Source organism: Emydura macquarii, unplaced genomic scaffold, assembly GCF_026122565.2.
Source record: "Emydura macquarii macquarii isolate MOO-44397 ecotype Brisbane River unplaced genomic scaffold, CSIRO-AGI_Emac_v2 contig_1146, whole genome shotgun sequence".
In the NCBI taxonomy this organism is placed as follows: domain Eukaryota; kingdom Metazoa; phylum Chordata; order Testudines; family Chelidae; genus Emydura; species Emydura macquarii.
Genome location: NW_027131283.1, coordinates 10,354,745 through 10,382,427, shown reverse-complemented (window position 1 = coordinate 10,382,427; position 27,683 = coordinate 10,354,745). Strand labels below are relative to the sequence as shown.

General features: G+C 41.6%; 1 long non-coding RNA gene across 1 annotated transcript; it reads left to right on the top strand.

Moving 5' to 3' along the window:
• On the top strand, window positions 1-27,683 carry LOC137152201 (uncharacterized). Its single transcript, XR_010919477.1, has 3 exons — window positions 1-86; window positions 26,666-26,854; window positions 27,620-27,683. It is a non-coding gene; the product is annotated as an uncharacterized lncRNA (long non-coding RNA).

The window sequence follows — 27,683 nt, the reverse complement described above, 5'->3', positions numbered from 1 at the left end:
ATGGAGACAGACTGGTGCAAGAGGAAGCATAGCAAAGTCTCCTCTCTCATGCATACTCTATGCCAAAGTTGATACATAGTCCACAGGTAAGAAAGCTCACTTGTCCTCCTCATTGCAGAAATATAACCTACTGAGTGAAACGGGAGCACAAGCAGTTTTAGTTAGAAGGTATTTGAGTAACCAAGTGTTTTTATTGGGGATGTGGGGCTTATTTAGTGAATAGAAAGCATGATGTAGCTTACTGAATAGCATAACTGTTGAGGTTCTTTTCAGAGGTTAATTTGTTACATAGATTATCTGCTTAAATACTGTACATTTCCCTACCGGGAGGCTCAGGAGTTTATTAAATGAAACATGTAGTGCAAAAGCAGAGTCTTTTTCTAATACAGTTTCTAAGCCTCCTGGCAGTTCTGTGCAAAAACAACCTCCCCGTCATCTCCATAATGTGCAGTCTTCCAAAAGGGACCCAGCGTGCATCTGTCATAAGCTTTTCCAATGTCACTAGTAATAAGGATTAGCCTTCCTGTGTCTATCTATTGTGCATGAGCTTTATAAGGAGACATGAAAAATTGTCTGTGCGTGGAAGGCAGAATATTGTTGGTGGAGGGTCCTTAGCTCTGGAATTCACATCATCCATTCGACAGCCTGAATTTATTGACCTTAAAGGCATGGTGAAAGGCTAGTCTATTTACTCAGCTTTTTGCCTGAAGGGGCTAACTGCGGGAACTGAAAACATACTGTATGAAGCAGCACTCAAGGGTGGGAATCTATCTAGGTTGGCATTTGTCAATTAACTATGTAAATTATTTTTAAGTTTTCTGTGTGCAGGGAGTGTCATAGGTGCATTTTACAAATCCCAGAATAAATAAATAATATTACATCTTCTAAAGGCTGAGGCTAGAGGCAGTGACCTCCTGCTGAACTGTTTGAAAACCATTGGAGAACTATCATTTATTAATAAGCAGCACATAAAACTCAGCCTCTGCAGATGCATTATCATAATGTACCATGCAGTATTTACAGTGGGCCACATTCAACCCCACTGACACAGGGACCTGCAAATGTCAACAGAAACCACAAACTGATTCAGCACATGTTCCCAGTGCCCTGGCTATGTTCCATCCGAACCAGCACCACATACTTTTTTTTCAGCAGTGTTGAATGGTTGTGGGGCACCAGTGGACTATCTATTACCAGACACCTTCTGGCAGGTTCTGTACTGTCTTCTGTCTGAGTAGAACCTTAGAGTGAACTTGGCCCAGTATTGGTGATGGACTTGTTCACTCACCTGCCCTTTTAACTCATTAAGAGTCGAAGTCTGTCTAGTCCTTGTGTGTGTGTGTGTGTGTGTGTGTGTGTGTGTGTGGGGGGGGGGGGGGGGGGGTGTGTGTGAATGCGCAGTGGAGGGAGAGGGAACAAAGAGCCAAGTCCCTCCTCTGCCTGATGAAGAGAAGGGATTTGAATTGAGAATTGCTACCTCTTAAGTGAGTGCCCTAGCCACTGAACTATGAGATATGGGGCTCCCTCAGTCTCTCCTATTGAAGTTGTTCAATTGTAATTGAATAATTAAGTATTAATTGGGCCATTCTATAGCCCCATGGTAGGGCACTCAGCTAAGAGGTGGTAGATCCCTGTTCAAATCCCTTCTCCTCAGTAGGAAGAGGGTGAACTCAAATGGGTGGCATCCCAGATGATTACCCCAACCACTGAGCTCAAGGTTACAAGGGAGGCCTTCCTCCTTTTATGTCTGGATTCTAGACAGCCTCTGAGCATGCCTACCAGACTGGGCCCCACATGCAAGTGAGGTGGAGGAACACCTCTCTTCTCCTGGTTTGTGGCTCACTCAGGTTAGGCAGGAGATTGGCGTCGAGGTATCTAGCGCTAGGCAGCAGCGTGCAGGCCCAGAGGCAGAAATATCGGTGACTAGGGAATTTTTACTACAAAAACATGTGTGCCAAGTAAATTTTGGCTCCTACAGGTTAGGTGGCAGCCGAATGGAGATTGCAATAATGCCTAGAAAAGGGACGTAGGCACCTAAGTGAGGGTGTGAGGTACCAAAATACCTTTGTGTGTCTGGGCACCAGAGCCTTAGATGAGACCCATCTGGAACATTGTTGCTCATTTGATAATGATTATTATTCCTCACTTTCATGCATTCATCGGTTTGTAACACAACTGTTCATAGCAACTAACAATGTTGATTTTTCAAGTGAAGGAGAAGCATCATGTGCAGATGAACTCAAGAAACAAAGATTCTTGCTTTTGTGTCTTTAACAATTAAAAGAAGATGGGAAAAAACTTTACAGTAACAGCAGCATTGCTTTGAAAAAGAGGCCCAAGTTCTACCCATTGGCAAATAAATGCAACCTCAATGACTTCTCTATATTTCAGTAGGGTTACATGCATTAAACTGAAGGCACAATTGAATCCAGAATTTGTTTTGGTATTTTCTTTGGTATTTATTTGCCACCTCTTTAAAGGATGCCTCAAAAAATTCAGGCCTAAGTGGGAAGTGGTCACCAAAAAATTAACAAAGTAGTATGCGCTGAAATTGCTGTCTATTATCTAGCAGATAATATTATCAATCTGAGAACTAGCAAAAGGCTTCAATGCTGCTAGGCATACTGTTGTGATCTACTACAGGTTCTTTGGCTCAAATAGGAGAACTTCTGCCTTTAGATAGGAGGGGCCTTAGTTTGAGTTCTGGCAATGGAGTTCTTTCATTTGTGCCCAATTTCTTCTTCACCGTCTCCTTATAATAAGTGCCGATTCTGATGCTCTGGCTGATTGGTATTCCAAGTTAGAAGTGAAAAAATGTTCTCTGTGTTTTGTGTGCAGTGCTATCATAGCTAAAACTTGAAAATAACCATTACTTCTACTGAGTACTGTTTATTTAGCTGAGATATTTCTATTGTTCCTATCCACATGGTATCAAGTCACCAAATACAAAATGAAAAGCTAATGGAAATTTGCAAAATACCCTCCTATTTTCTATTCTCGTTCAGTTGATGTTACAATTTCCCCATTCCACCTCTTCTTCTTTTCACCATTGTCTCTCCATGAGAGAGAGTTGTGGGTCATTCTTTGGCCTTTGATATTGAAAGAATGCTTTTCACACAGGTGGGGGTTTAACTGTGAATGTTATGCTATATGTATTGCATTGTGCTCTGAATATGATAAGTCCTTATAGCAGGGTTATATTTCTCACACGTAGAGACACGAATTAACAAAATTTTCAGTTTGGTAAACTCTGGCAAGGCAGTAATTTCACAATACCAGCCAAGAGAACTGAGTGTGTTAACTCTTGGCACATCACTAATGGCATAATTTTGCCAATTCCACCTGTAGAACTTTGCAATCCATTAACTACATATTGATCACATAATGGGTATGTAGATTTAACACCTGTGCCCAAGTTTTGATTTTTCTCAATCTAATCACTCAGTGGACTATCTTCTCTGTGAGGATAATAATACATACTGTCATCATGACTGCATTTGTTATGAATGAAGCCCAAAGACAGTGGCTTTTCCATCTCTTTTTGTTTATGATCAGATTATTTAGCTACAAGATTAAGATATTTCTGAGAGAGAAGACTATCTGCTTGAGTCAGCCAAATTTCTTCTTTATTATTTTTGTGTGAAATAATATATATCCTTTAAAAAAAAAAAAGAGTTCTGTAGCACTTTAAAGACTAACAAATTTAATTTCAGTAGGCATTAGCTTTCATGAGCTTCAGCTCACTTCCTCAGATGCAGTTGGTCATCTGAGGAAGTGAGCTGAAGCTCAAAAAAGCTTGTGCCTACAAATATTAAATTTGTTAGTCTTTAAAGTGCTACAGAACTCTCGTTGTTTTTGCTGTATACAGACTAACACGGCTACCCCACTGGAACAAATATATATCCTGGGTAATTTAATCATCTGAATGCTAGTGAATATGATAGTCCTTAGGACTTGATACTAACTTGTGTGAATCACTACCTGTTCAGTTACTACCATGCAAATAGATTCAAGCACCCCTTATGATAGTGGAATTATTTTGCATACCCAGATACGTGAAGCCCTTTATTTTACTAGACTGGCTGAATAACAGCTTTGTTAGGCTTAATGCCGTGTGCTTTTGTGTGTACGCAGGCTATACGTCTACTGCAAAGTTTCAGATTGCATTGATTTCTTGCCAGGATGGCAGGCAGCTGTCAGTGTGGACACAAGCAAACACAGATGGAGCAAGTAATTCAGGAGAGGATGAGATATATAGCAATTCAGGTTTTTAAGGGGCTTAGCTGGTTGGCAGCAACCACAGCCCCAAGTCTTCTTAGTATTTCAGATCAGCATAGCGAATCACACCCAGGAGACAAAGTTAATCCTTTTCAGGTTCCATGGACTGTAGAGCTTTCTCAATTTTCCTTTCTTTAGCCTTTTGTTTTTTCTTGCTTTGTTCTGAAAGTTAACTGCAACAGCAGAATGTATTAGCCTACTGGAATACTATCTCCATTACCTACTCCATGTCTCCTGGCACATGGCAACCACAGCACAAGTAAGGAATAACTCCATTGCCGGGAGTGGGTTGAGACAATGAAGGATTTTAGAGAAAAAAATAGAATCTCGAGTAGCTGTCTGAGGTTCAGTATTTATCTATTGTTTTAAGCCATGTTTTGTTGAATTCTGCTGGTTGCCAATAGGCTTCAGAATCTGGTTAATCTGGAGAATTATCACTTTCTCCATATGTGCGTCCCAAAAGCGAGCCCCCAGTAATTGACACCTTGGTGGCCTTCCCTAGCTAGAAGAGTAAAACATTCATCCATTCAATAGCCACCATGAATGCCCTTTTCTACACTCAGAGGGAGACATTCATAGAAAGGTAAAGTCCATCAGACTGCTACACAGGGACCTTATTCTCACATTCCTCCCCACACCGCCCCAGGATATAAACAACTCTCATTGTGTGGGACTGAGAGGGAGAGGGAGCCCTGAGAATTAATCTTATCCCGACCAAGACACATCTGTTCTCCACCAGACCAAATGAAGGGAGCCCCGGTGTGTTCCTTGCTTCTTAGGCTTCCCCGTGGCAGCACAACACTCTGCTGCCCTGATGCTGGACCTGTCCTTCATTTACTTTTCACATCTGACTTTTGTAGAGATTTCTGCCAGCTTTGTGATGCTATGAATAGGTGCCGTGATAGGAGCTTAGTTGCTGGGAATCAAAGTGTAGTGTTTGTGACCTGTCTGTGCCTAGGGCAGCCACCTGAAAATGCCAAGGGCAGGGCAGGCTGTAAAAGGAGAGCAGATTCTCCCAGCACTGGTGGGTGACACTGAAGTCAGACTTCCCAACCAGCCACAAACAGTGCTTCTGATTCCCCACAGTGGTTATCAAGAAGCCAAAATAAAAATATACACAGCCCCCTTTACTGCATTTCAGTCTCTGGCTCCCAATCGGCCACTAGGTCCAGTAAAGAGACCAGTTATTTAAAACTCTATGCTCTTTACCAAAAAAGTTTCTCCTGACCCCAAAGGGTCAGCCACAGTACCAGATCAATATGAGCTTCAATCTTACCCAAAATACCACGCTGCCAGCCAATCCTTTAGTAACTAAAACTAAAGCTTTATTATAAAAAGAAACAAACTATAAGAAAAGTGTTAAATAATCAAAGCAATCACATACATACAAATGATTTGAAAGTCCATATATACCAAGTTTCGAGAAGAACTGTGGAGTTTGCAGGCTTGTATAGTCCCTCTGGCATACATCCAGTACCTGGATGGGTCTCAGTCCTTTGTTTCACAGAGTCAGTTCAGTAGTAGATGAGTTGATCCAGAGGTAGGTAGGTGGCTGAAGACAAAATGGATGTGGGGCAGCTGCCTTTTATGTCCTTTGGCCTTTGCCATGCTGCTTGTGGAATTTTACAGGAATAAGATGGAGTCCAGTGTCACATGAGTAAGTCCTGGTGACTCATCAGGTATATCCCTGGCTTCTCCCCCTGGGCCCATTGTATCGGTGAATTTCCTTAATGGGCCATTAAGCAGGCCATTGCTGCAGCCATCCTGTCTGAGGTGTCACCCAGACACAGCACAATTTGAAATACAGATATATCAAACATATCCATAACTTCCATTACACATATAACACATGAACATAGACATTATCATCTTACTTACACATTATAGCCTTTCTAACGGTACCTGACATGGCATATCTCACATGAATTATTATGATTCTGACATATTGATGTTAAATAATATAATAAATGCCCTTCCCCCCCCAATCCAGCCAGCATGAGAGTGTTGATTTTACTTTATATGTGTTTTGATACACGCAATCACCTTGGCTTTCAAGTCAACTTCAGAGGGAAAACACCACAGTGTAAAAATAAATAAATAAATACATACCGCAGGGACGACACACTTGAATCTCCTCTCCATGATGGATAGAGATTCAGAATTCCTAAAGCAAAGCCAGATATTTTTTATTGATTTGAATGATCCTGTAAAGGCAAAAGACCATTTTCAGCCTTGGTATATTGCTGGGGCCACTTTGTTACCTTCAACAGAAGGTCATCTACTTGCACTAGGGCTAGCAATGGCTGAAAAGGTTGAATTCAACTTGGGCATGAGCAGGGGCCTGTGCAGAAATATAAATTCCAGAGCTTTTGGAGGGGCATGTTCTGTGCCCCTGTCAAGGCTCCAGGGCTGGAAGACTGCCCACCCTCCCATGCTAGGGCCTGAATGAGTATGCATCCCTGCCTTCCTCTGTCCCCCCACTGGGGCCTGGAGAAGCGCACACTTGGCCCCTGCCAGGGCCCCAGAGCCGGAGGAGGTCTGTGCCCCCCGCTAATTATTGGGAGGGACTGTGCCCCTGCTTCCCTCCCACCTTGTGCACACCCCTGGGCACAAGGAGGCACAAATCTCCTTTATTTCAAAGGGAATTGTACCCATTGATGGTAGGGTTGAATTGGGTCCAAAGTATCCAATAACCAGGAGACATTTGTTTTCCCTTCTAAAATAGTAAGTAGGTAAAAGCCTTTGCTCTGGGCCTTGGATTATTTGAACTGTGCTTGTTTTCAGAAACAATACTAAATAATCTATATAACACCTGTTACCCAGTGGTGTCAACATTCTTCTCTGCTAATTAGTCTATAATATATCATACACATTTAGGATAACTAGCTTAAAATAAGACTTACATATAGCATCTCTAGATATGGGAAGGTGAGGTGAAGAAGGGTACAATGGCCATGTTATAAGGAAAGTTAAGGAGTAAAAGGGTGTTTGGAGTAACACTTAGTTGGCTTAGTTTCCCAAAAAAGAGTAGAGTCATAGATGAGACTGTGGTATTCTAAGGTAAAGAGTAATTTTTGTGTGTGGCCAAGAATTTAGCAAAGAAAACTTAACCTCCGCAAATAATTTTCAAAAGATAAACCAGGCAAACACAACAAAGATTGCCAGAAAATGTAATCTTCTGGAACAAATTTATTGTATTACAGCAGTAATGCTCGTATTGTTACATACCAGGTAGTCTTGTGTTTCATTTACCATTGAACAATTACACTTTTAGATGATCTCCACGGCAATTTGTGAAGGTGTATTACTAGTGCAAATATGCTAATCATTAGCAAATCATTAAAAATTATTATTACAGCTAATAATCGATACAGCACCATATATGTATGGAGTGCCTTTTAAATTTTGCACTCTTTTCACTTTCAGAGACATTACTTTACAACGTGTACTTCTCCCCAGATTTGCTATGCCTGAGGGGAAATAGCTGATTAGGGGAAGAAGTTTTAAGAAGATATATTCCAGAAGGGGTTGTTAATTGAGATTTGGTGGGTGTCCGTGAAAACACCAGTGGACAGATAATGTAGGGTGGGATCCATGAAGGGCCTTAGGCATTGCAACTCTGAGCATAATAATCCTAACTCTTAGGCATCTAGAAAATTACAGGAACAAACAACTCTGCTATCCACAAAGCTGAGTCAGATACCTAGGCTCCCTATACAAGGAGTGGGGAGAGATAGGTGCTTAGACTGCCATCCACAAAGCCAGCAGCTGAGTGAGGAGCAGGGAGTTCACACTATTAAAGAGTGACTATGTCCTTTAACAATTTCCAACACACAAAATTGGGCCTTAGCGCTCTGGAGGGATAAATGTGGTGCATTAGTCATCATTATCAATTATTTTATATTGAGTCTGGGGAAATTTTCTGATCTCATGACAGATATTCAGATAAAACTGGGCCTGATTATGCACTCACTCTATGTGCAGAATTCCCATTGAAACCAATAGGATTTTCACACATAGAACAGTAGTAGAGTAACATTGACTGTCTACGAGAGGCTACATCTACCTCCAAACAGCTATCAGCCCTACCCTAGAAAGATGAGCAATAAGAGAATTTTGCACAAATGGAAATATGCTACAACACACCAGGAGAAAGGGAAAGGAATGGTGAGCCCCAGCATGGCCAACACAGCTACAAAGCCAGTTTCCGACCATGCACTGCTTAGTGTTCTGTGATGGAGGGGAGGGTTGTGTGTTTGTTTAATGCTGCATGCTTCTCATCTCTTATTTGGGGCTAAATGGCCTTATGCTGTTCCTACTTCAGTCTATGGAAGTCCTGCAGTTGCATTCGATATGTGCAGGATCAGGTCTTTTCATGGTCCTTTCATCACTGTTCATGGGCCTCCTTCGCAGGCTCTTTCACATGGTCTGTGTGTCTCTTTCCCTCTCTGCTCCTTGCCTGTGCTAGTAACATGTCCCCCAACACAGGTCCTTAACTGCTATGAAGCCCCCGTTATTTTTCCTGTGAGAGGCTCTTGCACACCCAGGAATGAGTATGACCCTGTAAATATTCCTGAGATTATTGGACTAAATTAATCAATAGGCATTTGAAGGGCACTTATAAAGTCTAGTACATGCAGGTATGGAGATAGCACCATTCTATACTAAAATACTAACCCATTTTGGAGCCCACATGGTTAACATTTTGAAGCCCACATGGTTATCAAAGATCTATAATTATTCATTCAACTTATAAAGTAGCCAGGCTTCATTCTCAGACGATCTGAGAACCCAAGAGTCCAGCTGAAGTTCATGGGACCTGAAGGCACTCGGCAGCTTTGAAAATAAGGTCCACAGTGACTAGCAAAACCACTGATCATTACACTTAGAAGCACAAATAAATATACCTCCACTTTCCTTTTGATGAATCCCACCCTTTGTTTTAAATGAGATTAATCAGGAGATCTAGGCACTGAAAGCACTGGGTGGAGTCAACTGAAAAGTTTTGCCAGGTTTTGTCTAAGATCATTTCAGACTTGGCAATGTAGCACAAAGGAGATTACTTCTGACTGCTGACATTTGGAGTTATTCATTGCAATGTCAGCAGAATGAAAGGGAAAAGTTCTGCATTCATTCTAATTGGGTTTTGTCCATCCCTAACATTAGAAGAACGTCAAGGATGTCAGAAATCTGAATTTTACCAGTTTGTCTCTTACATAATTTGTTTATTTCCCTCCCCCCCAGACTCCCCTCCACACAACATGGAAAACAGAGCATGTGTCAGACTGACAAATATTGCTTTACTTTGCTGGTGTGTCAGAAATAGATTTTGATAGTTTTGTTTTCAATATTTGCAAAGGGTTAATTAGTATGCTCTCAAGCCACTTCATACAACTAGCTGGTGGATCATACAATAGAATCATTTGGCATACTTAGGGATTTTTCGATTAAGACAAAGAAAATACCCACTCTATTGAGGTCCAATCAATTCAATAAAAGGGTTATGAAGATCTGTAGAGCTTAAGGGCACAGATCAATAATTAGTACTTTTTCTGATGTGCTCAAATAATAATAAGTTACAGGTAGTTTACCAATATAAAGATATACTTGAACTATGAAATGAAAGTCACACAAGCAAAATACTGACTGTGTTTATATTTCTTTTATTGACCATCATCAAAGCAGCTGATTTTCTGTGCTGAGGAAAAATTGGCTGCACATGTGCAAAGTGGCATACCAAACTAATATTGATTTCCAGTAGGGTATAACAGACAAGATCCTAGAGTTCTCTAGGAGAGATATCAACCTACTGTTACATTAAAATGATTAATTATGCCATACTCCGTTGAACCACTCAAATCTTTCTGGTGGAAATGGCTGAGAAAACAGTGTAGCTGTTGACAGCCAGCTGCGCGCCAAAACTAAAGAGACAAAAGTAACATCATAGCAAATGTTTTGGATGGATATTCACTTCAGATACTGTTACCTGTTAGCTCTGTGTTCTTGGGGAACCAGGGCACAGTACCCAGCCTGTGTGACTCATGAAGGAGCTCCTCCCCCACTTCCAGCCTCTGTTTGAACCAGAACTGATTACAAAAAGCAATAAAAAGGTAGTGGGAGACACACCTAAACTTTCTGAACAAGGATTAAGGTAACTCCCCTAGCCTCATTTGCATTGAAGATGCCACAAGGAGGCATGTCCATTAGCATACAGAATGAAAAACAGAGATTCCAAGGGACCACACTGAACTCTGGGATCAGAGAAGCAGGGAAACACTGCATGATGGGGGATCTCTGCTCCAGATGCCTGCACACACCCAGCTCAGCAATTATCAGACCAATTCTAGTCATAGATCCTTTACAGATATCCAAAATACTGAATCGGCCTGATTGCATTGGGAGCTCCCTTAAAGTAACATTGCCCATAGCCAGGAATGATCAGTTCCTATTGTCCAACCTAAACAAAATGACTCTGATACACTCCCTTGACTCATCATTTACCCATAAACAAATCTAGTGTTCTCCCTTGCACCATTGTTGTTTTCCTACAAAAAACCCTACCTGAGTTCAAAACTCTGTTCTGATGGCTGGATCCAAAAGCTGCATCAGTTCCACGGGAACTTCCCCTCTTCCTGACTGATCGTGTTGGGGGCTCTGCCTGCCTCAAGCACTCTGGACCCTAAGCTGAACAGCCTGTCTGCTGGGAACCTTCGACCAGTTCAAGCTGTGCTGAGTGGTGAGACCCCAAGTCTCTCTCTCTTCTCTGGTTAAGCCCACTTTTTCCCCTCAGATCTAATTTGATCTCTCTCTCTCTCTTAGTCCAGGTATAACTTTTGAAACCTGACTTTTTAATCAAACTTGGGCAAAATTTCCCCAATTGAAATCATGTAATATTGTTACTGTTTGGTTGTTTTTCTCTCCTTGTATGGCTATTACTATAAGTATCATACATTTTATATACCTGGCAATAAAGTAACTTTTGTAATCAGGCTGGTTGCCAGACACTCTCCAAACTTTGTTTACTCTTGCATGTTCTTGGCTTCCCTATTTTCCTTTGCAGCAATGCTTCTCTTACCTAAGTTAAAGATCCCTGTAGCACCCAAAATCCACTGGGGTTTTCTCATCAAAGGGGTTACTACTAGAATAATTGGAGAGTGAGAGTGGGGACAGCGACGTGCTAAACCTGTGGCATATAAGGGTGGCAGGTTGGCAGTGCTGCTCTGCCCCACCTGTTGAGTCCAGGGGCATATAAGCATGGCAGCTGGAAAGTGCTGTTTAACCCAGCCTGCTCACATGCACTCTGTTAATCTGTAAATATGAATGTTTATGTGAAATTTAGATCCTGCAGGGGAGCTCCACTGGGAGGGGACTTGCAGAAGGAAGAAGTAAAGCTCCACATAAAAACCCCAAGTGACACAAGCAGTACATTAATAGAAATACACACACACACCCAGGAAAGTAACCCTAATAAATTAGCATGCCTCAAGGTGATGGGCAAATCTGGTAACAATACTCTATCTCAAATTCACTAATGGGACACAGCAGAGTTTCTCACCAGGGAGTCTTTTTCTACCTTAATAGGAAAGCTATGGAAACAGATTATAAACCAACCTGATGCCTCACAAGCCATTTCACAGATGTTTTTGTGAAGTGCACAGATGGAAAAACTATAGCACCATTGACGGGATTATTGACTCTTTTTGTACATCTTCACCCTGCTGTTTTCCGAAACATAAACTAAAAAGGATGACTGGAGTAGCCCTAATAGTAAAGGGCAGATTCTGGGCAGATCTTGTTACACTGGGGTGATGGTGCGTTGTGAGTGTAACCCTTGCCTCCTGAGTGCCCCAGAATTCCTCCCTGGGGACTCCAGAAGTAACATGGCCCTTCCTCACCTTGTCCCAATAGATCTCTAATGCATGTGCAGCATCTTGCCTATAACATAGTTTTAAATTGATTAATCAGTCAGCAGGTGTAACTGTTAAATCCATTTTCTGCTCTCCAGCAGGTAAGCATTTGTCAGGGTCATTGTGATTGGCATGTCTAGACAATGACAGTTACTGACCAGGTGATCTCACAGGTGAGGGGCTGTGGTTTAAAGCTCCGAGCCAAGGGACAGCCTCCAGCGCCCTGGCTTGAAGACGGGCAGCAGCCCCCTGCTCACATCACAGCTGGCGCGGAATCCTCCTCTGCCCCAGCTCGGATTGGGTGGCAGTTGCCCACCTCCTGGGCTGGCTGCCAGGCGGCAGCTGCGTCCAACTTGCCCAGGTGGCAGCCCCCCTCCCTGGCTCAAAGCCCAGTGCCCAGTAAACTTGTCAATTTCACTGCTCTAGCTGAACAGTGAAATTGACAACTATGACAGCCCCAGATTTTACCAGTTACCCTCTTTTTCCTCTCTCTCTCTCACCCTCCTTCCCTGTCTCTCTCTCACCCCTTCCTCCCCTCAAATCTATGGCAAAAAATTTGGCGCGGTGCTTTATATTCCCCAGCATTGGCATGCCGCTCAAAGCCTCCTAGCTTTGGCCAACATCACCTCTAGCCCAGGTACATACTTGAGTTGTGCAGCCTTGGTGTAAAAGTGGTAACCCTACCCACTCTAGATCTGACATCTGTTGTATCACAGCCTTATATACTCAGCCCTTCTTCCAACATATGGCTCACATTAGTCTGTAAATATAAAATCCTGTGGAATATTGAGTGTTGGGGTACTTGTTAAAATTTTCAGAAGTTAGGGGGTATTTGCTACTTAAAAGGTTGAGAAACACTGATTAAAAGCTGCCATTTTAGAATAGAGCTCCATCCATTTTCTGCTGGCATTAGAAGCAGCTTCTTTTCGTTTTGGTCTAAGCTTTCTGACTATGCCTGTGACATCAGACAGGTGTAGAAGATTTTCTTTCATAAGTGGCTGGATATAGCCTTTTTGCTTTATATTTTAAAATTTCCATTTCTGAATAATAATAGCAACGACACATTCCAGGCAGTGCATTTCTGGGAGATTATTGTGTTTGTCTGGCAGTTAAAAATCATTTGGATTTAACCCCCTTTCCTCACCACACACCAGCAGGATACATTGCTTCTTTCCCTACAACCCAGAAATCACTGCCTATCAATTTTTGCTGGTATGATGAAAATAGATAGTGGATTGTCTGGCATCCTGACTTCCTGACAGATTTGGTTTACAAATGATATCTGACAAGGCTGCTTTAGACTTCAGGTCATCACTTTACTACAGTTCTAAATACTAGCCTGGCCAATTAGACAATGTTAGTTGAAAATCTGCTAATAGCTGGGTATTGTAAAAATGTTGTAGCCACTGTTTTGTAGCTTTCTATTTCAGAAGCTCCAGAATGGGATGTTAAAAGTCTTTCAGTTCAGCCTCAGACCCTTAGCTTTTCTCAGGTGACCTTTGAGAGACAAGGAACTCTTTTTTCATAGTTTACCTCGGATAGCTCTGTAAATGATTTATTTGGTAATCATATAGCTAAACATTGTCTGCAGCGGACACACCTGAATGAGCACACAACACGTTGTTTAATGAAAAGTGGTAGGCAGGCTGCAGCTCTATTGAATTAAGGAGGTCACAATTTTCATGATAGTTATAGGTGCACAGATACCATGGTGATAAGCAGTTTAATAAGAGAGCGAGAGAGAGAGAGAGACAGAGAGAGAGATGCCTGTAGAAACCAGTAGTCCTTCAGATGAAGGCCCAAACTGTGCTTTTAACTAACAACCTGAATTCTGGTGGAGGGTACGTTTAGCAGGAGTCATGATGTAGAGAGATTTTCCTGGAGGATCAATCAGAGACTTTGATGAAGCACTTGTAGGAGCAGGAGCTGCGCTGCACTGCACTGCACTGGCTTTTTTCCTGGCAGATGTGGAGAGGTGGATGGGGCTCTCTTCCAGAACTTTTGCCTCCACACAGAGCTAACCATAGTGTCCTGGCAGGCATCATGCTGTCAGACACGTTATCTCCACTACACCAACCACTTACGTCTCATGCTGAGGAATTTGGTAGTCCCAGGAAAGGAACCACTGCTGGCAGTGCTAGTTATTCCATTCCCCTTGCCCAGAGTTAAAACATTTCCACCTCTCCGCTAACTGGATTAGCACATAAATAAATCTTCATTCTTCTTTCCCATGTCCTGCAAGAGTACTTAAATAAGCCCCCTGCAAGAATTATCCATTGCTGAAACAAAAAAATCACAAATAAAGTATCACACAAGTCTTGTTCATAATGAAGTATAAAAGTAGTAAGCTTGTTAGAGGTATCGGAATGACTCATCAAACCTCAAAGCATAGGGAGAACACAGTTAAGATATACTAACAGCAGCATGCATACAGTGGTCAAAAGGAAAAGGGATGATTTATGGATTCTAAATTCAGCCCAGGAGAGGAACTGAGCTGCATGTATGTGGGTGAAAGTTGCATGAGCAAGAGGCAGTAACCCAACCCTTGAAGCTGTATAGAAAAGCTGACCTCCAAAGTTCCTTTGCAAGCTGGTGACATGGTCAGTGCCTGGTTAATTCCTACGGAGGATCAGCCTCCTTTGGTGCCGAGGAACTCTACTGACAAGATTCCTGGAAAAACTTTGTCTGACCATCTGGGTTTCCTTCCCAAAACATACTCTGTCCTTAGAGCTAGAGAGAATGCTCGAGAATACCCCTGAATATACATTTATCCTGTGGAAGGTACTGCAAGGTTGTGGGAAGGTGGCAATTTAATTGAATTAAACAGATGACATTATTCACTATAGCAATTAAGATAAATCACATTACAAATCAGGAGATAATTCTTGCAATTGAAGCATACTATAGGTCCCCAGGTGCCTTCATCTTAGAATTGAATCTCATGTTGCTTAGATGCCTCTCAACCTATGTTGTACTGGCTGGATGTTCCTCATGCTCAGGAATCAGGCACCTGTAATAGGAGAATCCACCCACAATGCCTGTGTCAGGTTGGATTCCTGTTGTACCACTTGATATAACACCTGTGAGTTAAACGTTTTTCCCTTTCCAAACCCACTAACTGGATTAGAGTTTAAATAAATCTCAGCTCTCTTTCTTGCTTCCCAGATGGGCATTTAATCTAATTCCTCTGCAGTGATTATCCAATACCCATCGTGGATGAAGCTAACACTTTAGCTGCCAAAAATTACATAAAACAAGAATGAATGTATAGGCTGAACATATCTGACACCACTGAGATGTGAACCCATCAGATTAGTATAGGCAGGTGTGCGCTAGCCCTAAAGCCTCAGCTAAATATTCTCAATTCCTGGATAACATTTTACCTGGCCTGATCCTCAACAGGATTGGAAGGAAGTGACAGTATGATGAAACAATCACAGTCAGTAACTCTATCCAATCCTATGTCATTCTGATTAGAAGTCCTTCGACGGTTATTCTTGCCATCGTTTTTCACGAAAGGATTGTGTCCTGGAGAGCCAAAACATATTTTCAGTCTCAAACCAGAGATAAGGAAGGAATAGGTCTATGCATGTGCCAGCAGAGGCATAAAAATAACCAGACTAAAGCCCAGCTGGGATGCCTTAGTTCTAACAATGCCCAGTCTAAAAGCAGGATAAACATGAAAAAATGAGGTGGCAGCATGAACAGTGAGAATCACAGCCCGACATCTTATATCCTGACTGGATTAACATTTGACAAGAAACGTTCGGGACACCACTAATACCCACTTGAGTTGCTAAAGTTGCCTCTGATCTGAACCCCCCCTGCAAAACACACAGTTTTTTTGAGGGATAAACACAGGAACATTAGCAGATCCTAGGTGTGAATTAGTCAAAAGATTGCCATCTCATGCAAGAACAGCAATCCCTCCCACCTAGGGAAGAATGTGAGATAGGCTTACACTGCTTGAAATGCACACTCGAGCTCAGTGTGACACGGCCAAAGCCATATGATGAGCCTACCCCTCATTGACACAATTCTATCTGATCATAGCTCAGCCACAGGTCATACTAATGTGCTTGGGGTACCCTTACTGAAACAGCATTAATAAGGATGATTCTCCTATTACTCTGAATCCTCTAATAATACTCCTGTTGCAGGAGTGGCAGGATTCTCCAAAATACCACTATATTTGCATTTGCATTTGGGAACCAATCCATCTATTCTGGTTCTTACACTGCACCCATCTCTATGGTATTGGAATGGCTGACTGGCTGTTGGTCTGGACTGTGCCAGATCTCATCTTCCTGAACCAAGGGTCCCAACTAGTGGTCAGTGGTTGGCAGAGGAAAAGTGGGAAGTATGGAACATTGCCTCCACACTCAGGCCACGAAGAGGAGGAAACTATGGCAGCTAGTGAGACTTGTCCAGCCACTTGCAAAGTGTGGTAGTGCATGCATCCAAAAGTCAGATAGATTTGAATCCTAGACAGCATATTAATATCCATTGCCCTGAACCGGAGAGAGGGAGGCAAATAAAGAGGTGGCCCAGAGCTTCTGCAAAGGGGACCAGGAACATACTGTGAGTGCTGACAGCATGATCATGTATAGGAACATTACAACATCAGAGAGAATTCTGCTGCCTTATCATCCTTAAACTACTACTCTTCAGACCTCCAGACAAAATCCTGCAGCAATTTAGCCATTGTGGGAGAGGAGGCTGGCCTGGAGTTAGAAGACCCTCAGACACGAGAGGTGTTCCAGTGTAAGGAGGATTTGTGCCAACAAGGTCTCCACTTGCACTTTATCAGCAAGTCAGGATCAAGTTCAAAGCTTTGTGATAGGGAAGCATTAGCAAGAAGCCATGTCTAGTCCCTCAGCCAACCAAACCATTGCAGGTCAGTGACCAGGCCAAATCAAAACTGAATCTTATAAAATGGACATAGAGCAATAGTGAAGTTGGACTAAACAAAGAATCATACTGTTGAAGAAGAGCAGTTTGAAAAGAGAATTCAGAGGAGTGGGGTATAGATCTACATAAATGAGTGACAGGTTCTTATAATGTTAAAAAGTGAGTATCTCTGAAGAATTAAATAAAAAGAGGAAAAAGATTTATAATAGTTCAACTGCTTACAGAATACAAAGCATAATTAACTTTCTTACGCTAGGAAATATTTCCTATCAATTTATTTTCGAGGACATGTTTTTATAAGAAGTAATAGTTTTTTAAGTAGTGAAACTTCTCCAGATCAGCTGCACTAAGCCAACTTTTCAGAAAACCTTAAGGGAATTTAATCCTCTCCCCCTGCCAAGCTCAAAAAAGTCTCTCTATTTACTAGACATCAGATCTGCTGGTATTTAGCTGAATGTTGTACATTCGCATAGACATATGGTTACAAAACAAATGCAAATGACCACAAGCCTTTACAGAGTCCAGTGGTGCTGCATCTACACTGCAAAGCAATAGGACTCGAACCTTGGGTCTTGCCTTGACGCAGGCTGAGGCCATCCAGCCTCCTAGGGTCTAAGGATGAATTTGACCCAATTACTGCATTGAAAAGTGTGAAAATATGCCTTCTGCTTACTTTGATGCAAGTCCATTGAGATCATTTTTGAATAAGCATGTCAAGCATGTCTTGTTATGCAGATGATTACTACTGAGCATATTGCAGCTTGCATATATAATAGCACAGGGATGCTAAAACAGTTTTTACAGTGGGGGTGGTCAGAGCCATTGAACCAAACTGTAAACTCTGCATATAATGGAATCCACTTCAAGTCAGGGGGTGCACCAGCACCCCCCACACCACTAGTTCAAGCAACTATGTAATAACATTTGTCATTGTAGAATCAGAGCAATTAGAAAAGAGCTGTTAGGCCATCTCATCCATCCTCTTGGCAGTACAGGATTATACTTTATAATCCCTACAGTGTATACTTTATAGCAGTTTTTGCAGTCTAGTTTTAAATGTCTCCGGGGTTGTTAGTAAAATGGCAAATTAACAAAACATTGAGGTTTTCATCATCTTTTCTTGTCACTCACCAGTATTGCCAGAACATCTTTGACTTTGAACTCATTCAGAATTTCCCCCTTGCTATTGATGAAGAGTCAGATTATAACAGCCAGTGGCTGATTTATCCATTCACCCAGCATACAGAAAACAATTCAACTGAAAACAGAAAAGGTAGATGCCTGAGGGATCAGATTCCCCAGTGGTGAGCACTGAGGCCATGTAGATCTGCTCTACCACAATAAGAGGCTGTGCCATAAAGGCACAATTAAGTTCTATGGGTCTGATCCAAAACCCACTGACTGCAGTGGAAAACCTCTCATGGACTTCAGTGAGTTTTGGATTAGGCCCTCAGTGAGTATGTTTTTGGATTATTTAAAAAAAACATAATTTGAGGTTGTCAAAATTTTGACTTTCTTTTTTTTAAATGTTCAGCCTTTTTGGCTGGCTCCACAGAGCATATTTATTAGGGCTGGTTGGAAAAAATTGGGTTTTCAACAAATTTTTCCTGGGGGAAAAGTGTCTACCTTTTTCATTTTTTTTCTTCATATTTTGTATAAAAAATAAAAGCCCCAAAAGTGGAAAGTTTTTGGTATTGGGTTTTGATATTTCACTGAAAAGCCAACATTTTCTGCAGAATGTTTTGATGAAAATGGAAAAAAGTTTGTGATTGTCAAAATTTTCCAAGGCAGAGGAGGGGACTGTTTTCTGAGCAGTTCTGCTATTACATATTAGACAGTGCAGGTTAGTATTAGACCATTCTTTAAGAGGTGGATTTTCAGTACAATATATTTTATATGTTATAATGTGTGGCACAGAGAGGTGAGCATTGAACTGGACCATAGGAGATCTGGATTCTATTCTGGCTCGGGCACTGAGCTCTGGGCAAATCACTTTCACTCTCTGTGGCTTTGTTTTGCCAACTGTAAATTGGTCTCCTTGGTAAAGCACTTTGAGATCCATGAAAGAAAAGTGCTATATAAGAACTAGGTGTTATTATTAATATCATCTATGAATCCACAATATGGTGTTACCTGTCAGCTCTATGTTCTTGGGGAACCAGGATGCAAAACCTCTACTGTCTGACTCACCTGAAACCCCACCCCCTCCAGCCTCTGTTTGAACTAGAACCAATCAGAAGAAAGACTTACAAAAAGCAATGAAAAGGCACACCTAAACCCCATTGGACAAGAGTGACAGGATTAAGGTAACTCCTCTAGCCTCATTTGCATTGAAGATGCCACAAGGAGGCATGTCCATTAGCATACAGAATGAAAAACAGAGATTCCAAGGGACTGCACTGAACTCTGGGATCAGAGAAGCAGGGAAACACTGGATGATGGGGGATCTCTGCTCCAGATGTTAATGAACCCATGCCTGCACACACCCAGCTCAGCAATTATCAGACCAATTCTAGTCATAGATCCTTTATTGATATCCAAAATACTGAATCGGCCTGATTGCATTGGGAGCTCCCTTGAAGTAACACTGCCCATAGCCAGGAATGATCAGTTCCTATTGTCCAGCTTAAACAAAATGACTCTGGTACACTCCCTTGACTCATCATTTACCCATAAACAAATCTAGTGTTCTCCCTTGCACCATTGTTGTTTCCCTACAAAAACCCCTACCCGAGTTCAAAACTCTGTTCTAATGCCTGGATCCAAAAGCTGCATCAGTTCCACTGGGACTTCACCTTTTCCTGACTGATCGTGCTGGGGGCTCTGCCTGCCTCAAGCACTCCGGACCCTAAGCTGAACAGCCTGTCTGCTGGGAACCTTCGACCAGTTCAAGCTGTGCTGAGTGGTGAGACCCCAGGTCTCTCTCTCTTCTCTGGTTAAGCCCACTTTTTCCCCTCAGATCTAATTTGATCTCTCTCTTTCTCACTCCAGGTATAACTTTCTAAACCTGACTTGTAATCAAACTTAGTCTAGATTTTCTCAATACCCCATTTGAAACCGTGTAATTTTGTAACTCTTTTGTTTATTGGTCTCTCCTTGTATGGCTATTACTCTATGTACCTGACAATAAAATAACTTTTATAATCAAGCTGGTTGCCAGACTCTCTCAAAACTTCATTTACTTCTTCATGTTCTCGGCTTCCCTATCTTGCTTTGCAGCAACGCTTCTCTTACCTAAACCAAATATCCTATAACGCCCAAAAATCCTGTGGGGCTTGCTCATTAAGGGAGTTACTACCAGAGTAATTGTAGAGTGAAAGTGGGAATAGTTATGTGCTGAACCAGGGGCATATAAGGGTGTTAGCTGAAAAGTGCTGTTTTGATCCAGCCTGCTCGGACATACTCTATTCCGGTGCGGTGCCAGTGGCATATAAGGGTGGCAGGTTGGAAGTATTGTTAAACTCAGCCTGCAGAGTCCAGGGACATATCAGGGGTCAGCTTGAGAGTGCTGATAGACCCGGTTTGCTCAGATGCGCTCTGTTAAACTGTGTGTGTTTATTTGAGTCTGGGGCTGGGGGAACCCAGCCGTGGGAAACTTAGGTCCTGCAGGGTAGCTCCATTGGGAGGGGACTTGCAGAAGGGAGAAGTAAAGCTTCATCTGAAAACACAAGTGACACAAGCAGTACATTAATAGAATTACAACCTCCCCTCAAGGAAAGTAACCCCACTAAATGAGCATACCCCACGGTGATGGGCAAATCTGGTCACAATGGGATCACAGAGACACTGACATAAGCCTCACAGGGTCTCCTAGGCCCTGATCTTGCCCATATAGAGTCATTTGCAGGATCATTGCCTAAATCCATTCCACTTCCACTGTGGGATATTCCATTGAGTACACTCTTGGGTGCTTTTACAGTCTAATTTTAAATGACTGCAATAATGATGGAGCTTCCACCATTCTCTTTGGCATCAGAAGAGTACAAAAGGAAAAAAAAAAAAAAAAGAGAGAGAGCGAGCGAGAGACTGAAAAACCACCAACAAATCCATTAAAAAGAAGTTAGAAAATGTGCATATTAAAAACAAAATCAGGAGGGGGAATGAAAATGGGGATGGGGGTTAGAGATTAAATTAATGTAATTTGAAAATCAAATGGTCATTAGGGGCTACAGCAGTCTCCAGTGAGTCCTTGGTTTAAAGGGGTTTCTTGTCTAGATAAACACCATTTTGTAACAGTGAAATAAACCACTTTGTGGGTATGTGGTTATGGTAACATCCATCATTCATTATACACATGATCAAATAACTCATAGGATAGTGTGTAATGCTACACCCTGTCATGAGTTATTCTTTACATACTTATTTCCAGTAGTTTGTCTTGATTAAAGCTACAGCAAGGCAGTAATGTTTGCTTAAAAAATAAGGGGGGGGAGGGAACCAGGTTACACTAGTGGATTCCTAACAAAATGATATGTAAGGAGGTAAAAGTTAGACATCTGTACATTAATTAGACACAGTTATATTTTCTAATACCTGCCTGCAACTACTGTACCAAGACATAAGGGAATCTGCACTTCTGGTTAGAAGAGGGTGTAAGTAAAACTGGAGCAACTTATTACACCACTTCTGGCTTCTTGGAGTGTAAATTACCCCAATTTAAACATCTTTATGCACTGTTAGAGTGGATGAAAACAGTTCTAAGAGAGTTTAGTTGCACTCAGAGAGTCTAAGGAGCTGATCCAACCCCTACTGACTTTAATGAATGTTGAATCAGGCACTGTGTTAGTGTAAGGCGACTACGTAAACTCACACCTCTTTTACACATTACTTCAGAATTTGGTCTGTTACTTAGCTTCTTACCAAAATTGGAAGCAGAAGGCAACAATAAAATTGAAAATAAAACCAGACAACAGAAAAGAAAAAAGACATTTCAAAATAGCTAAAATGGGTCCTTTTCAGTACTTAATTTATAATGAACAGAAAAACAAAAGAACCCCGCAATGCTCTGAAATGTGAAAAAATTGTTTCAATAGTTTTCTTGGTTAAAACTGAAAACCAGAAACCCTACTCAGAAATGTACAATTAAAGCAATTATACCATCAGATATTTCTCTCATTATTTAATGTGCTTTAAAGTGCATGAAATACTGCCTGGGGTAACAATTTATATAGATGATTATTTTGTCCCCCCTTCAATTCCCTGCTACCCCTCTCCACCACAACCCTTAGTAGTTTTACTTCTCCAGGCACTTGCCATGCTGCTGGTGGCTTTAAAAGGTAAAACACCTAAACTTTAAAGTTCATTATTATTCAAGTGGGGGGGGAGGGGGGAACAAAATGAGGTTAGGCACAATATTACTTTTTTCACTTGTGTTAAAGGGAGAGTTCATGTTAGTTAATATTTTCCCATACTTTTGTATGCATACAGTAGCATTTGTGCTATCCCTGCTCTACTCGGAATCTGATTCTGTACTCCTACAATAGGATTACTTGGGGAAGTAAGTATTATCCAACAGTAATAAGTGTTGTAGAATATGGGGCTCATTTAGCAAAGTTACCATATTGTATACCTATCTGGTTGTCATCAATTAAGTACAAATTTTATTGTCTGATACAAAAGCTAGGCAAATTATTAAAATTGTCTTCTGCTAAAATGCATTTTTATAATCAATTTCAGTGACTGTACATTTCACACACTATACAGTATTTAGTAATATTAATCAATTGTAGGAGCTCTCACAGCTGATGCTTGCTTTAGAGAGTACAGGAAATTCAGTGAAACCAGACTATCCACAGTAAATTGTGTTCTAACATTTGTTGCTTTTATTATCCATATACCTGATAGACTCAGAGGTTAAGTAATGACATGTGGGTTTAGGCAAGCATCCAGATACTTGTGAAAATATGTTCATGAGCAAAGCACATGAAAGGGATTTGGTTCCATTTTCACAGCTGTAATGTATAGCATATATAACGATTTTAATTGCCTGTACCAGCCATCATTGAGATGCTATATTTGGGTGGATTCTGCTCTCTCTCATACTGGTGGAGATCCAAATTAACTGTTAATAGCATGTAGTTGAATGACATTGTGAGACCCTTTGCTCTTTACTGTTTCTGGTCTCTAGAACATGGAAATCAATGATACTCTGGCATTCTATCATTGCCCAATGAATTCAATAAAATATCTGGAAAGAAGGGTACACATTTTGAGTATGATACTTGTTTTCGTTTTATTTTGCTTCTCTCTCCCTTTTATATATCCTTCTTTTGTGCCACCACCTCCTCTAAAGAATACTTAGGGCCAGGTACTGAAATCCTGACTCAAGTTGAATAATACCTAATTCCATGAGCAGCCTAACTGAAATCAATAAAGCATCTGAGGAATAAAGTGCTACTCAGCATAAATAAAAGTGGCAAAATCTGGCCCTAAGTAAATAAAGAAATACTCTCCTCTGCACCGTTCTTTATGCACAAGGCATTTGGGAAGATGCAGTTGTCTCCCAGACCAGAAGGAAACAGGTGGGGAATGGGAAACAATCTGAGAAGGGTTTAATTTAAAATGTTTCACCCAGGACTGTCCAAAGAATAGATTTTGGGTCCACTTGTTTACAGCAGGCTCTCACTAAATAGCTAAGAGTGTGTTTTTGAGAGCATGGGGGCATGTGATATGGTTTCTGAGCAACTGTCCTCAGTCTTTTACATTGTTTTATTTATTTATTTACGATACATTTTTCTGTGTCAATCCCTGGTGATGGGGACTCGGATACTACTGTGATGGAACCATATTGTTACATAGATGAAAAATAAAGATACAGAGGTTCTGTAATGATGTTGTTAACAATTTAGCTGTATTATTTGGGTACTAAATTTTCCACAAGGAGAGTCATTAATTAGGCTACTCTACGGTAAAGAGACCTGTACATTATTTCAGGCTTTTAGACCTTAACTCGTCTCCCTGGGCTAGAAATCTTATTGTCATTGCTCACCCTGAACTTTCTTTTTCCTCCAACATTTCTCCCTGGTTTCTGTCACCATGACTGGAACTTTGCCAGAATTTGCCCTCACCTTGACCCTGCCTCTTGTGAAATATCTGTTTGTTGTCTTACTCACTTCTCATCTCAGCTATTGCAATCCCCAATTTTAAATTCCCTCTTTGATGGTCTCCTTAAGTTCTCCGGGCTTGATTCAATGCTGCAGGGGAACACAGGCTGCAAATTCCTGTTGTAGCAAATTTATTTTGGGATGCAGATGTACAAGCTGCCTGCTTCCTCTGATCTGTTCAGGACTCTGTCACAGTCAGGAAGGTAAGTGGGGCTGTCAGAGGGACCTAGGGCATGTGGGAAATACATTGATTCAGCATTTCTCGAGGCAGCTTCCAGTTGTAAAGCTCCGAGGCAGCCCCAAGCTTAAATTAAAGTTCACGTGGCAGTGCTGCCAACCTTCTCCTAACGATGAATTTCCCCTCAGATGCAGCTGCCCCACTAGGTTCCAGAATGCTATGTCCAGGCCACTTGCCACTTCTGTTAAACAGGATCAGATCACTCCATGCTTTGTCTAATCAAATCTATCTACTCAATGAGGCTGCATATAGGAATTGCTGTGTAATACTTCTCCATGCTAGAAGAGACTGGAATCTCCATTGAATTCATTGGCGCTACCACTTATGGCAAAGGCCTCATGTTTAAGCAGCATTAGTCTGATGTAAATGCTATGAATCATACTTCTAAGGTGCCTGTTGTCTTGGTCTACTTTAGGCCTATCGTTTTCAGTGATGTGGTAGCCATACAGCTGTTGGCTCAGATATTTCTCTTGTTGCATGTCTTTTGGTCGAAAGAGTTCAATGTGCCACATTTATCAAATTATGTTCTATAGCAGGGGTGGGGAATGTCCGGCCCGCGGCGCCGCGGTTTCACGGCAGCGGCGGGGTTCCGTGGGGGGGCAGTGCCCACTGCCTAAACCATGCCACCGAAACCCTGCCGCCGTTTGCGCCTTTTCGGCGGCGGGCACTGACCCCCGCCGCCACCGTGAAACCGCGCCGCCGCCGAATTCTCCCCCGCCGCCAGGGCCACCATCAGGCCCTTGACATAAAAAAGGTTCCCCACCCCTGTTCTATAGGAAACTATCTGTTTTCATCTTACCATGATTTAAAAGATGCCCAGGATGACTCCATGGATTGGCAATAGGAAACTGAGCCTCTTGTTTTAGGTCACTGGTTCAGGGCTGACATAGGTCATTAGCAGCTAGTGTGAGCCCTCCCCAGAAGTTATGCAAACAAATCAGATGTAGACTCCTTGTTCTATTGTATAAGTGAGATAGAGGTAGAGAGAAATGTTTATGATAATGGTATAGTACTGTTTAGTGTGGCATAAGTGGACTCCATCTTGTTAGTTTCTTGAAGTGAGCTCTTTCCTGAAACTTGTACTATTGAACCTAAAAATATCTTGATAAATTCTCTTTGTGTGAGTGAGAAATGTATGTGCAGGGCATAAAAAGACACCAACCTAAACTGCGCTAACAACAGAAAGGGGAATGAAGACACCAACTGCCATCCTAACCCTGAAGGCTGAAGAATACCTATCAACCACCCTAAAGTGCAAATTAACGACCCTAAAGTATAGAAGGATCCACCCTGGGAACAAAGAAAGTATAGAAATAAGAGAACAGTCATGCTTTCATTTAACTGGTTATTAACAACTATCCTGAACCCAGAGGCCGCATGACACAGCAAGGCCCATAGACTTACATGAGAGCCAACAAGTATAGAAGATGGGTAAAAACATGAAAACTTTGGGTCTCATTCTGCAATTGTTATCTTGGAGAATCAGATTCACATCTGACAGAGGCCTGGCTACTTCCTCCTGCCCAGCCTAGTTGGCCACTAGGCTGACTCGAGCAATGCACACCAGCTTGCAGAACTTTATGAATGTGTGTGTGAATGTGACTGCTTTTTGATTTTCTTACATGTACAATAAATGTGGCATGTTGCCTTGTCCCCCTTAATAAGATCCTGCTAGTCTTTTCTAAGTATAACACTAGAAGCTATTTCCATTGGTGGCCTTTGCATAATGAATTGGTGGTCCAAATCCAGCTCCTAATGGATAAGTGTCCAAATAAATAAAGCCACCAGTGCAATAGGTATCAGTTTTGTCACTGCTAGCAGAAAGGCTCGGGACTGAAAGAGCAAGGAGCAGAATTGCCCTTACATTCCCATAGAGATGCCACAGACCAGGACTGCAGATGGACTGTGAGAGTGTGAAGAAGCTCCTGCTGCCTTTGCTGTCCTTTTCGTGTTGATTAACTAAGGACTCTGGTCTCCATGGGCTGTCAACCTGGCTCCTTTCAGAAGCAATAATTTTTATTTTTTTTAAAGTACTTGCACATTTAACATCAACACACTTTAAAAGTCTTTTAAAAATGTATAAAATTGTCATGATTGCATTGCTTTTTATTCTTCTTGTTACTTAAGTCTGGTTCTGGTATAGAGCATACTTCATTGGCTCTTAACTCCGTTCCCTCATCCAGCCACCCATATAAGAGGTACAGTATAACACTGTGGTTTTCCCTTAGAAACTACTGTCCAGAAGAGATGATTAATATAACAACATTACAGCAGTGGGAGAGCAGCATGACCCAGAGAGTCACTAGAACAGGACACTTGAATTCTATTCCCAGCTCTGCCACAACCCTGTATGATCTTGGTCAAATCACGTCAACTCTCTGTGCTTCAGTTTCCCCATCTGCAAAGTGGGGATAAAGGTACTTTCTAAAGAGCTTTGATATCTATGAAGGGAAAGTATTGTGTAATAGCTAAGTGTTTATTTATTATTATTACATAAGGAGAGTCCACACTTTTCTCTGTGGTGCGGAGTATGTTTAGTGAATGACTAATTCTGGATGATGAAGTAGTCAGAAATACTTGAAGTCCTCAAATACATACATCTAAATCAGTTCTCAAATAGCCTGACACTGGTTTTCAGAGGTAGTAGGGGAATGTGTGAAGATAACAGGCCCGATATTGATCTCGGTTACAGACATAGAAATCGAGAGTAACTGAGATCAGAATATGATTCAATATTTTCAACAATGTTACTGAGCTCAAACCTCATTTTACCATTGGCATCCAGTATGGAGGAAAGAGATACGACCAGATGGAAAAGTACTTCTGGGACATATGAAAACTACTACTATTAATACATGCTGACTGTATTAAAACTACACCAGGTCCATATGCTGCTTTGCACAAAGGGAGTTTTGCCCAGTGAAATGATAATCTAGATTTGGTCCCAAACCTGAACTCCTGATTTGAGTTCCTTTGAATCTTTGGAGAAGTTTGAATTTGATTCTGATTCTTCACAGATTGGACTTGTCTCTGTTCCATTGTGAATGTGATGATTTAATTGATCTCTACTAAAATTCTTTACAAGTTTACGTGGTATTCAAAAGGTGCATTCTTGTAACAGTTTCTTTAACAAAACCCCCCAATCCATTGTTTAAGCAACTTCCTTATTGTTCTATTTCCAGAGTAAAAACAAAGAGAGAAGTATGTCAATATGGACTTAAGAAAGGATCCGTTACAGAAAAGTGC